Raw genomic sequence first — 11748 nt, 5'->3', positions numbered from 1 at the left:
CTTCTTTTACTGTTTTATCATATTAGAAAAGCTATATTACTTTTTGAGTTTCCTGAAAAAAAGCTACATACTTATTTCAGGAAACTCAAATAAAAGCGTCAAGTCCCCATATCCTACTCAGTCTTGTTGCAAATCCTCACATCTTTTTCCAGGCATATATAAATACAGTACCTAAGTTTTTTTTTTTTTTTAATAAATTTATTTATTTATTTGTTTGTTTATTTTTGGCTGTGTTGGGTCTTCGTTTCTGTGCGAGGGCTTTCTCCAGTTGCAGCGAGTGGGGGCCACTCTTCATCGCAGTGCGCGGGCCTCTCACTGTCGTGGCCTCTCCCGTTGCGGAGCACAGGATCCAGACGTGCAGGCTCAGTAGTTGTGGCTCACGGGCTTAGTTGCTCCGCAGCATGTGGGATCTTCCCAGACCAGGGCTAGAACCCGTGTCCCCTGCATTGGCAGGCAGATTCTCAACCACTGTGCCACCAGGGAAGCCCAGTACCTAAGATTTTTAAGTGAGATCATATTGTTTCATAACATATACTGGGAATACTTCTCTATGCTTATGATACCCTCCTATAGCATCAATTTTTATAAATTCAAGTTTTTTTATTATATGAATGTACCACAAATTATTTATGCAGGCCCCTATTGTTGGACAGCTAGACTGTTTCCAAATGTTACTATTATGGTATTCTCTGGAGACATTAAAAAGTAAAATGAATGCACGCCTAGATAATGGAGTTATAGTAGGGAGATATAATGGCCAAACAGCTAGGGTAGGAAATGTGGGGCTCAGTACAGAAAAGGAACTATGAGAAAAAAGAGCTGTTCTCAGAAAAATATTATTCCTGTCTGACATCATGTAGACCACAGCTGGAATCCTGGAGTTTTTCTGGGCTCTACTCCCAGCTCAGTGGAATTTTTGCTATTTGAATGACATAAAGAAGCTTTATCCATCTGGGTCCTCTTATCTCCATCTGGTAATAATGGATGGGTCACTAATTCCATGAGCTTTGATTGTATATGTTTTAGTTAACTAACTAGACAATAAATCACCCCAAAACTTACTGGCTTAAATCAACCATCTTATTTGCTTATGATTCTGTGGGTCAGCAAACAGGGCTCTGTTGGGTGGTTATCCTGCTCTATATGCCACTGGTTGGGGTCATTCATTTGGCTTCATTTACTTGGTGGCTGAGCAGGTAGGTCTAAGAAGATTACTCACATGTGTGGCACCTCAGCACTTCACCACATGGCCTTTCTCTCTCCACGTGGTTAGCTTGGGCTTCCTCACAGCATGGAAGTCTCAGGGTAGCCAGACTTCTTACATGGCAGCTGCTTCCAAGGAGGACAATATTGGAAGTTGCTGATGTCTTTAAGCCCAGTCTTAGAAGTTACACAGTATTATTTCTAGTGCACTCTGTCAAAGCCAGTCTTAGGATCAGTCTAGATTCAAAGAAAGAGGACATAGACACTACCTCTTGGTGAGAGGAGAGGCAAAGAATTTGCATCCATCTTTAACCTACCACAGTAAATATGATGAGGACAAATGGTTATAGGTTTCGTCTGTAATGAAGAAAAATGGAACATTATCATGTTGCAAATCACTAAGTCCCAAGTATGGACTCAACCAGCTAAAAGAGTTTGCCCAATTCTGAGCAATTAACCGAAAGAGACTCTTACCAGGGTGGCATGTGGGAAATGGAATCCCTGGCAGAACTCACAGTCAGGAGACGACAGTAACACTCATCCTGACCCACTGTCCCCGCCCACAGTGCTGGAGAAGGGTACTGGGCCATGGGCATCTCTCCCAACTCCTCCCTCTGCCGTGGAGCTTACTTGTCCCTGGGCTCCAGCAAGGCATCTGCTTCTCCTTTTGCAGATTCCTTCCTCACTCCTTAAATATAGCAGTTCCTTCCCAAGTCTATGTTATATGAGTTTTGAGATCTTAGTAAGAACTTTTTTTGTTGAAATTACAAATATTGGTTCTGAAAGTGTTGATACGCTTCCTCAGACTGGTGAAATAAAAGAAGGTATAAGTTGCCCCATGAAAATAATGAATTTCCTATGTAATAATAATAATATTTTAAAATAATATTTTTCCATATGGGAGCCTTGAAAAAAAAAACTAAAATCCCTCTCATGTCATTGGGCCCTAGAGGTCTGATGGAAGGACCCTGACTATCCCCGCCACAGTTATTGTGATGGCACAGGGAGTTTCTTGGTCACTCCCACTTCTATCTGAGAGCTAGTTTTATAGTTTCTTACAGGTTTGTCCCAGTGCTGAGCATGGTCTAAATTTTATATCAAGTCATTTATTGCCTGATTCCCACTTGATTGATAAAAAAAAAATGCTGCTACCTGGTGTATAGTAACTCTGAAACAAAGCCATGTGGGGGTAGTATGTGGGCAAATGGGCCACATGATGGCAGGCAGTTGGACCCTCTATAATCTAGTTGGGCCCAACTAGATTATAGTTGGGCCCAACTTTAGGCCCAGCCATGGAGGTCTACCTTCTCTGCAGAAACATACAGACTGTGGCCTCTTTAAAAAGGGCTTACACTTAGTGTCTTTACTTTTCACTCTAAACTGATCAGATTAGAGCTGACCAGCTCTTAAATATTTAAAGTTTCTTTTTCACGGTCCAGCCTGAAGCCTTGTGCCTATTTGATTTGTATACCTCATATCTAGCTGATGGTAGATTGAGACAAATATCATCTTTTCAGAACTGAAAATGACTCCACTTTTTTCCTTCCCTGTGCCTCCCTCCAACCACAAGGCAGTGTTCCAAAACCTGAGGGTGGAACAGATGCCCACTTCCAGGGGCGAGGAGAGCTCTACCCCACCCATCCCTTAGGCTTCTCTTGTTATTGTCCCTAGACCACTGGGAAGAAATCAAGACATTATTTCATTTGATCAGGATCACTTAGAAATAGCAGAACCATTTTCTGCTTCACTGCAGCTCACAATATTGAGATGAATGAATTAAAGTAAATGCCTGCTAGAGAAAGCAGTGGAGTGAATTTTAATGCAGCACATGGAAGACCTTCCTTTGGAATCTTTTCATGTCATGACCATTGTGTAGACACTGAGGCATGTGCTTTGGGACTTGTATACCAGGTTCTTGGCCCTGGATACAAGCTCTGGACAGGCTGAACCAAATGTAGGAAGATAGGGCACTGGGCCTCACATGGTCCTCCCATCCACCTTGCCACCTTCTAAGCCTGAAGTTAGCAGGTTTCCACATACTGAGCTTCCTTCCGTGCTCCCAGAGGAAGAAAGCGCCCCCTTTTGTGGAGAGACGTTCTGTCCCTGATAGAAAGGGCTCGTTCACCAGGTACCAGAGTGTTTGGAAAGATTCTAGGAAATAAGAGGAAAGAGGTATGTGTGTGTGTGTGAAGGGGCGGGGCGGGGGGGCGTGAAAGAGAGAGAGAGGAAGAATGAGGGTTCATTCCCCGGCTTTCTCACACCGTAGGCTGGCTCTCAGCTCTCACTGAGCTGGGTCAGTACATCCCACCCAGGTCACGCCCTCCCTTCCCTCAGAAACCTGAAAGGAGTCACCAAGGGGCCTTTGACTTCATTTCCCGGTCTGATCTGGGCATTGTAACAAATGACTTTATCCTGGCTTTATGTTTGGCCTTTGGTGACACCCTGAGGGAGACGCTGCGTCTTCCTCACACACACAGGCACACATAAATGTACACCCTCCTCACACTCCCCCATTATGGCAGGATTTTCCTGCTTTGTGCAGGAGCTGTGAGGACCTAAACACTACAGTGTAGCATCAGTGTGCAGGAAAGAAAAGAATGGAAGGAAATTTCACTTAAAAGGACTTTGAGTCTGAAGATGGGCTATTTTTTAATCTTTATTTTGAAATCATTTCAGACTTATAGAAAAGTACTTTTTACAGAAAAATACAAAAGTACAAAGAATTCCTGTACATGCTTCACCTCATTTGCTCATCATCTATCTATCTATCTATCTATCTATCTATCTATCTATCTATCTATCTACTATCTATCCTGTATACTTTTTTCCTAAACTGGTTGAAAGTTAAGTTACAGATACGATGCCCTTTTATCCCTAAATACTTAAAAAATGGTCATTCCCTCTTATGACCCCAATACAGTATCAAAATCAGGAAATCATTTTGATTCAATAATAGTATCTAAACTACACATCTTTTTCAAATTTCATCAGTTTTCCTAACAATGTTCTTTATAGCAATAGACAAAAAAAAATTTGATCCAGAATCCGATCCAAGATCACCATTATCAGATCTCTTTAGGTTTTTTTCAATTAGGGTAGTTCCTCAGTTTTTGTCTTTCATGACATTGACTTTCTGGAAGAATATAAGCCACTTATTGAATAGCCTGTCCCTTGTTTTTGGACCTTCTGATGTTTCTTCACAATTAGAGTCAGGGTGTGCGTTTTTGGCAGGAACACCGCAAAGGTGATATTGTGTCCTTCTTAGAATTATCACATCCGGAGAGACATGATACTGATTTGTCCCATTTGTCCCTTGTGGTGCTAACTTTGATCATTTGGCTCAGGTGGGGTCTGTCAAGCCTCTCCACTGCAAAGTTATTATTTTTCTCTTTGAAATCAATAAATATTTTATGAGGAGGTATGTTGAGATTGTATAAAAATACTGCTTCTCATCAAACTTTTACCCACTGGTTTACACATCCATTGACAGTTCTTGCCTGAAGGCTGCCAAATGGTGATTTTCTAATCCTATCTTTTCTTCTACACTTATTGGTTGCAATTTTACTGTAAGGAAGGGCTTTTTCTATTCCTCCATTTATTTGTTTGTTTATATCAGTATGAACCTATATTTTCTTATTTTATTCAGTGGATTACAAACCACTACTATCTTTTTTGTTTTTGTTTTTGTTTTTGAAGTTCAGATTGTCCCAGATTTGGCCAGTGGGAGCTCCTTCCAGCCATCTTCTTTGTCCTTTTGACAGGTCCAGGCAGGGCTATTTTTGAGAGAGGATGCTCCAGAACTGGTCCAGAATATTTCTCCAAACTATGAAAATTTCAATAGCAATCAGGAATCTCATTTTTAACATTATGACAAAACAAACATTATACACCAAGGAATTTTAGAGTGCCAATGGAATAACAAAATGTTTATTTAAATATATTTTATTGTCTCTCTATGTACCAGACTCATGTTTTAAGTCAAGGCTTGACTCCTTCTCCCATCTCCTGGCAAGTCCATGTCACAGTGGACCTACTGAGGAAATAGCAGGGGAGAGAGAAGAGTCAGGGAAGTGAGGGAAGGAGAGAGTGAGGTAGAGAGGGAAAGGAAAGGAAAAGAAAGAAGGAAAGAGGGGGACTCCTCTCCTCTCCTCATTCATTCAGACCAGCCTGGCACCTACAGCCTCCTAACATTCCACATGCACACTGACCCCCTCCAGGAAGTCAGCCCTCTGCTGCCATGAGCACTCGTTCGGCAGAATGCAGGATATTTTGTCAGAGGTTAGAAACAGTCACCTTCACCTCACAAAAGGCGCTGGGAGACAATCTGGGTTGTATGGAAGGAACTCGGGTTTCTTCACTCCAGAAACACTACCGGAAGGGAGGGAGGAGAGAAGACACTGGGTTTGTGATGTCCCTATCTCTCTCCTCACTGAGACTCACATCACAGGCTGGAGGCGCTTCTGGCAGAATTGAGTGCTGGGGAAAGCCGGCAATAAATCAGCTCTGTCTTTACTAGCCGGGGGTTGCTATGGCGATAGGAATACACTGTAGGGTTTAAGAGATGTAATTTTCTGTGATTCACTGTATATTTTTAGCCATTTTTCTTCCTGTGTTATCTCCCCGTGACAATTGCCTATTAATGCTGGTCCACACCTAGACTGGACTAAACGGTCCCTTCTCAGAAGTGATGAAAACCCTGGAGACCAGTAAGTACAAGAGGGTTATGGCCCATGAACCAAGGGTAACCTGAGAGAACAGGCAGACTGGTTCAGGACATGGGTCACTTGGCGTGGGTCATGCCACATGTAAGGAAGAATAGTGGAGAATGAAAGGCCCCAGCAATGTGGCGCTGGGTTGCTTGGAATGGGAAACTGAATCACAGTACTCAGTGCAGTCAGGGGGCTCACATGGTGTCAAGGGCAAACCCATGAATCAGTAACAAACACCCTGAAGAGGGAAGCTAGGACCCAGGTTTCTGGACAAGGAACTATGAAAGCATACTAACCTTCTGTCAGTCTAGCTCAAGTTTTACTAATGTGTGTTATTCTTTCCATTTCTTCCTTTCTTCTTCTTTCCTTCCTTTAATTTTACTCATTTTTTTTTCACCATAAAATATGGAGAAGGAACTGAGAAGAAATAGAAAATTCAATCAGTCTGCTTGGCTATTTGTTAATAGTTGTATCAGTAGTCTTTTCATTTCAGGCAACAGAAAACCCAACCTAAACTGTTAAAGCAGAAAGAGAATTTACTGTCTCTTATAACTCGAAAAGTCCAGGACTTTGGGCTAGCCTTAGGCACTACTGTCTTCAGGGGCCAGATGATATCAGCAACATCTGGGCCCTCTGTCACACTAAGTTCTACCGATGTTTTGGTGTTTTGGCTGTAATAACATAAAACTCAGCTAATAGAGGCTTCAAGGAAGTGAGGTTTCTTTTTCTCACATAAGAAATCTGGAGATAGGTTTCTTTTTCTCATATAGTAAGTAGCCCAGAATAGGCATAGATGACACTACCATGCAGCAGCTCGGTGATGTTATCAAGAACTCAGCCTCTGGGGCTTCCCTAGTGGCGCAGTGGTTAAGAATCCACCTGCCAATGCAGGGGACACGGGTTCAATCCCTGGTCCGGGAAGATCCCACATGCCAGGGAGCAACTAAGCCTGTGCACCACAACTACTGAGCCGTGCTCTAGAGCCCGTGAGCCACAACTACTGAGCCCATGTGCCACAATTACTGAAGCCTGCGCGCCTAGAGCCCGTGCTCCGCAACAAGCCAAGCCACCGCAACGAGAAGCCCGCGCACCGCAACAAAGAGTATGCACCACTCGCCACAACTAGAGAAAGCCCGCGTGCAGCAACGAAGACCCAGTGCAGCCAAAAATTAATTAATTAAATTAATTAATTAAAAAAAAAAAGAACTCAGCCTCTTTCTTCATTTCAGCTTCACCATCTTTAGAGTCATAGGAGGACGGCTCCAGTTCCAGGCATTCAAGGCAAAAAGAAGAGGCCAGCTGCATCTGATTCTTTTATCCAGAAAAGGAAATCCTTCCCCAAAGCCCCTAGTTGTTTCCAATTGATTGGACACATAAGTGTCACATGCCACATGGCCACCTAGCCACTAAGGAGGTCTTGGGTTTTTCTGGTTCCTACAGCAGAGGCAGGGTTTGTCATTGTCGTTGTGTTTTTTGTTTTGCTTCGGCTAATAGTCAAAGAAAAGCCATATCCAGTATTGTGGAATGGTTCTGCCTCTTCATTACAGGGTCTGATTGGTTACTCCATTGTTGTCGTTTCCCAGCCAGGAAGGGAGAAAGTAGAAGAGAAGGGCAAGAAGATTCCTTTTAAGGATGTGATGCCGTAGTTGCACTGATTACTTTTCTTCTGCTTGTATCCCACTGGCCAGAATTTAGTCACATGATCAGAACCAGCTGCAAGGGAATCTGGGAAATGTAGAATTTGGGTAGCCATGTGCCCACCTAAAACTTGAAGAGTTCTGTTACTAACACAAAGAAAGGGAGAGGTATTGGGGGACAATCAGCAATCTCCTCCAGAGCAGTTATGGAAGAAAGGGTTTGAATGGGTATTGGATTAGCCAGCCAACCATTTCTGCCTCTGTCTTATTCTCAGAGCGGCTTATCTTTGTGGAAGTAAGACAGCTTCAGCATCACCATCCTGACACCCTCTCTGGTCCAAGCTCATTTGTAAAAGAGCCCAATCTCTTTGCAGCTACCCTGGCCATTCTCATTACATCTCCTTGGTTTTGGTGGGTCCCCCACCTATTCCTGAACCAAGGGGATGAAATGCAGTGCTCTGATTGGTCATACCTGAGTCACCTGCTCTGCCAAATCACCAAGACCTTTATGTGCCTCAATTTGTTCTTCTGTAAGATAGACATAATAGTAGAATCTACCTCACAGGGTTGGTGGAATAGTGCTGCTGGTGGCCATTCTCCATAAATGCATCCTCACTTGGCCTACTGACCAGACTCACCCTAACGACGTCATCTTAGAAGACAAGACCTCTAAAAATCAAAGTAAAAAAAAAAAAGTTGTACAGCTGCCTATATTTCATCTCACAGTACATTCCAAAGTAAACATATTTATTCAGCACTTGCTTCAGGCACCTGGCACTCTGTTAAGCACTCTACATACATTCTATCATCATCGTCACAGTAACTCCAGGGGAGAGATGCTTTCACTGTTTTCACTGAACAGATAAGGAAATTCAGCTCCTGGCCCTAAGGTCACAGCCAGCGCAGCAATGGAGCCACCAACCTAGGAGTGACTTTGAACCGCCACACTCCGCTCCCTTTTGCTGGGTAAAGGTAAGTCAGCCAAACACTTGTGGAATCGTGGAACTCTTCTTGCTGATGGGGGCAGTCACAGGAGAGTACCACTCAGATCTCCCTTAGGGAGGGAACCTGCTGCAAGGGACGTAGCGGGCTAGCCGCCTCCAGCCATGGCACCTTTGGGACCCTGCAGCTCGCACACTGAGCACAGCAGGGGGACCTCAGCCGGGCCAGGACACTCCTCAGCTCTTGGGCTTCTGATCAGCCTAGGCAAGACTTTCTCAGCTTTGCTGAGCTCCAGTCTAAGGTTCTTCCTACCCAACCCTCTTTCCTGTCCTCTCTCCTTTGGCAAGTCTCAGACCTGCATTGTTGCCTGAAGGCTCTTCTCACTGACCTCTGCTCCCCTGCCCTTTATCCTTCATAGATATTCGTTTTTTGCATACCTAACTCCATCCTGGTGTCTGTTTCTCAGAGGACCCAAAATGACATGCTTCTTGTACCTGCTTTGACTCACTGCGTGGACTACACCACAGATATGCATGTTTCCAAAGATTCTTGAGTGTTAAAAAACAAGCAAGCAATGAAAAGAATAATTCAAAATTGGGGGTGGGGCGGATCTAATGTAGACCAATGAGGAGGCTCTTGGCCTGACACTCAAAAAGTGGAGGCTCCTTCTCTGAGCAAGTTTCTAAATAGAGAACAACAGCCATTGCTGATCTTTTTTTTTTTTTTTAATACGTCTCAAAACAGATTTTTTAATATAAATGTATTTATTTTATTTATTTATTTTTGGCTGTGTTGGGTCTTCGTTGTTGTGCGCGGGCTTTCTCTAGTTGCGGCGAGTGGGGGCTACTCTGTGTTTCGGTGCGCGGGCTTCTCATTGCGGTGGCTTGTTGCAGAGCACGGGCTCTAGGCACGCAGACTTCAGTAGTTGAGGCTCGCAGGCTCCAGGCGCACAGGCTTCAGTAGTTGTGGCTCATGGGCTTAGCTGGTCCGTGGCATGTGGGATCTTCCCAGACCAGGGATCGAACCCGTGTCCCCTGCAATGGCAGACGGATTCTTACCCACTGCGCCACCAGGGAAGTCCAAGATTTTTTTAATTATACAAGTTTCAGATGTACAACATTATAATTCAACAACTGTAAAAATAAACAAATTTCAACGAGTACAACATTGGTATTGCCAAAATAATTTTAAGAATGGTAATATCAAACAATTCCAGGGTGCTTAAACTGCTGTATATTCTTTAGACACAATGACTAATTTAATCCTCATAACACCTTGAGGAGGTAGGTACTAAGTCACTCTCATTCTAAAGTACAGAGGTTAAGTCATTTGTCAAAGGTCACACAGTTACAGTCTGGTGGAGTCAGATTCACACTCAGGCATTTTGGTTTCAAAGTGTATGCTTCAATCCTCTTAGTTATATGTCTCATACTCAGCCCACACTGGCACTTTTTGGTAGACTCATTTTGAACTTTCATAACTAATCTGCCTCTTAGCTTGCTGTTGAATCTGTTGAAAAGAAAAACCAGTACATAGAATGAAAACTGGTATTTTTAGAAGAGGTTTAATTAAGCTATATTTTGTAGTCTATCCTAATTTAAAACCTGAAGTGATTTTTTTTTTTACTTTAGACATTGTTATCTTATTTTTTTTTAACTTTTTATTTTATATTGTTTTTTGGTTTGTTTGTTTGTCTTTTTTTAAAATTTGGTTGCACCGGGTCTTAGTTGTGGTATGTGGGCTCCCTTTTAGTTGTGGCACGTAGGCTCCTTAGTTGCGGCAGGTGGGCTCCTTAGTTGCAGTTCGCCGGCTCCTTAGTTGTGGCATGTGAACTCTTAGTTGCGGCATGCATGTGGGATCTAGTTCCCTGACCAGGGATCGAACCCAGGCCCCCTGCATTGGAAGCGCGGAGTCTTAACCACTGTGCCACCCAGGAAGTCCCCTTATTTTATAGTGTTGTGGAGTTGATTAACAATGTTGTGATAGTTTCAGGTGTACAGTAAAGTGATTCAGTTATACATATACATGTATCTGTTCTTTTTCAAATTCTTTTCCCATTTAGACTGTTACATAATATTGAGCAGAGTTCCCTGTGCTATACAGTAGGTCCTTGTTGGTTATCCATTTTAAATATAACAGTGTGTACATGTCAAAAAAATCCGAAACATTGCTGATCTTAAAAGGGTGGAAACCCAGCTGCATCGGGTGTGTTGGAGGGAGTGGGGGAGGGGTCTGAAACTTGCCTGGAGTCACACCGCAGGGTTGCAGATCGATTCCAGTTAGTCTAACTCTCATCCAGATGTTTCCCACACCTCTCAGGCAAGGAATTGATTCTTTACAGAAAGAGCAAAGACTTAACTCAGCCAAAGGGAGAAAATGATCAATTAAGCAAAATATCAGTACACTGGCTTTTGACAAGGCTCTCCAAACTGCCGTGGGATTGCCCTTGCTGCCCCTGGAAGCATGCGTCACAACTACCCCACCGCACCTTAAGGCTTATCCAGTGATTGCTAACTGGTAGCACAGGTGGATGCAGCCTACAACCATGCTTGACCTGCTCCCCACAGTGATTTTTATAAAACTTAAAATTAGTTGACAAGATTTATCAACTGCGATATTTCACATAAACATCTGGAGTCCTCGCTTCTGTTGAAAATCAGATGATCTGGCCATACTCATTCTGCACATCCACTTCCTGCTTCACACAGGGCCGGAACCCCCACTACTGCTATCTTATTACACCTGCTGGCCCTGAAGTCTTTTTTGAGTTCATGATGCCAGGGTTATACTACTCAGGACAGTAAACGTCCCTGATTTTGAGCACTCAGGTTCAGATCATGAGGCCTGGAGAGCACTGGGCTGAAGTTAGCTGTGAGCTCCTTAAGAAAAATGAGCTACTAAGCAAATTACTTTGGGATTAAGGATTTCAAGAGGGAATTTTTTTAAAGTACTTTTCAAGCATTCCAGCAGGAATGATGAGCATTATTAGCACAGCTGGGAGGTTTGTCAGCAGCGACAGTTTGGGGAGGGGTGATGACCAGAGGCAGAGACCTTGTATTAGAAGAGGTGGGACTTCTGTCCTGGCTTTGCCCTTACCCATGATACGACCTTGAGGGTTTCCTTCACGCTCGGATCAGGTGCCTGGTGTTGTAACAAGAATAATAAGAGCTAACGTCTGCTGAGTGCTTATTACCTGCAAAGCAGTTTGTTAAGTGCTTTGCGAGCCTCCTCCCATTTCACACCAAGCCTCCAAGTCA

At 43.5% G+C, this 11748-nt stretch overlaps 1 long non-coding RNA gene across 2 annotated transcripts in view; it reads right to left on the bottom strand.

Moving 5' to 3' along the window:
* Positions 1–4029: 4029 nt before the first annotated feature.
* LOC130707760 (uncharacterized) overlaps positions 4030–11748 on the bottom strand; it is a 52319-nt gene continuing 44600 nt past the window's right edge. Inside the window, exons 4-5 of one of the 2 annotated variants that reach the window (XR_009007785.1) lie at positions 6209–6329; positions 4030–5026 (exon numbers count right to left, since the gene is read on the bottom strand). This is a non-coding gene — a long non-coding RNA (uncharacterized LOC130707760). Of the gene's footprint in view, positions 5027–6208; positions 6330–9281; positions 9526–11748 lie in introns of those variants that run through there. The other variant, XR_009007784.1, reaches the window with a different exon arrangement.

This window comes from Balaenoptera acutorostrata, chromosome 3 (genome assembly GCF_949987535.1).
Source record: "Balaenoptera acutorostrata chromosome 3, mBalAcu1.1, whole genome shotgun sequence".
In the NCBI taxonomy this organism is placed as follows: Eukaryota; Metazoa; Chordata; class Mammalia; order Artiodactyla; family Balaenopteridae; genus Balaenoptera; species Balaenoptera acutorostrata.
This window is presented reverse-complemented; position numbering and strand designations above follow the sequence as displayed.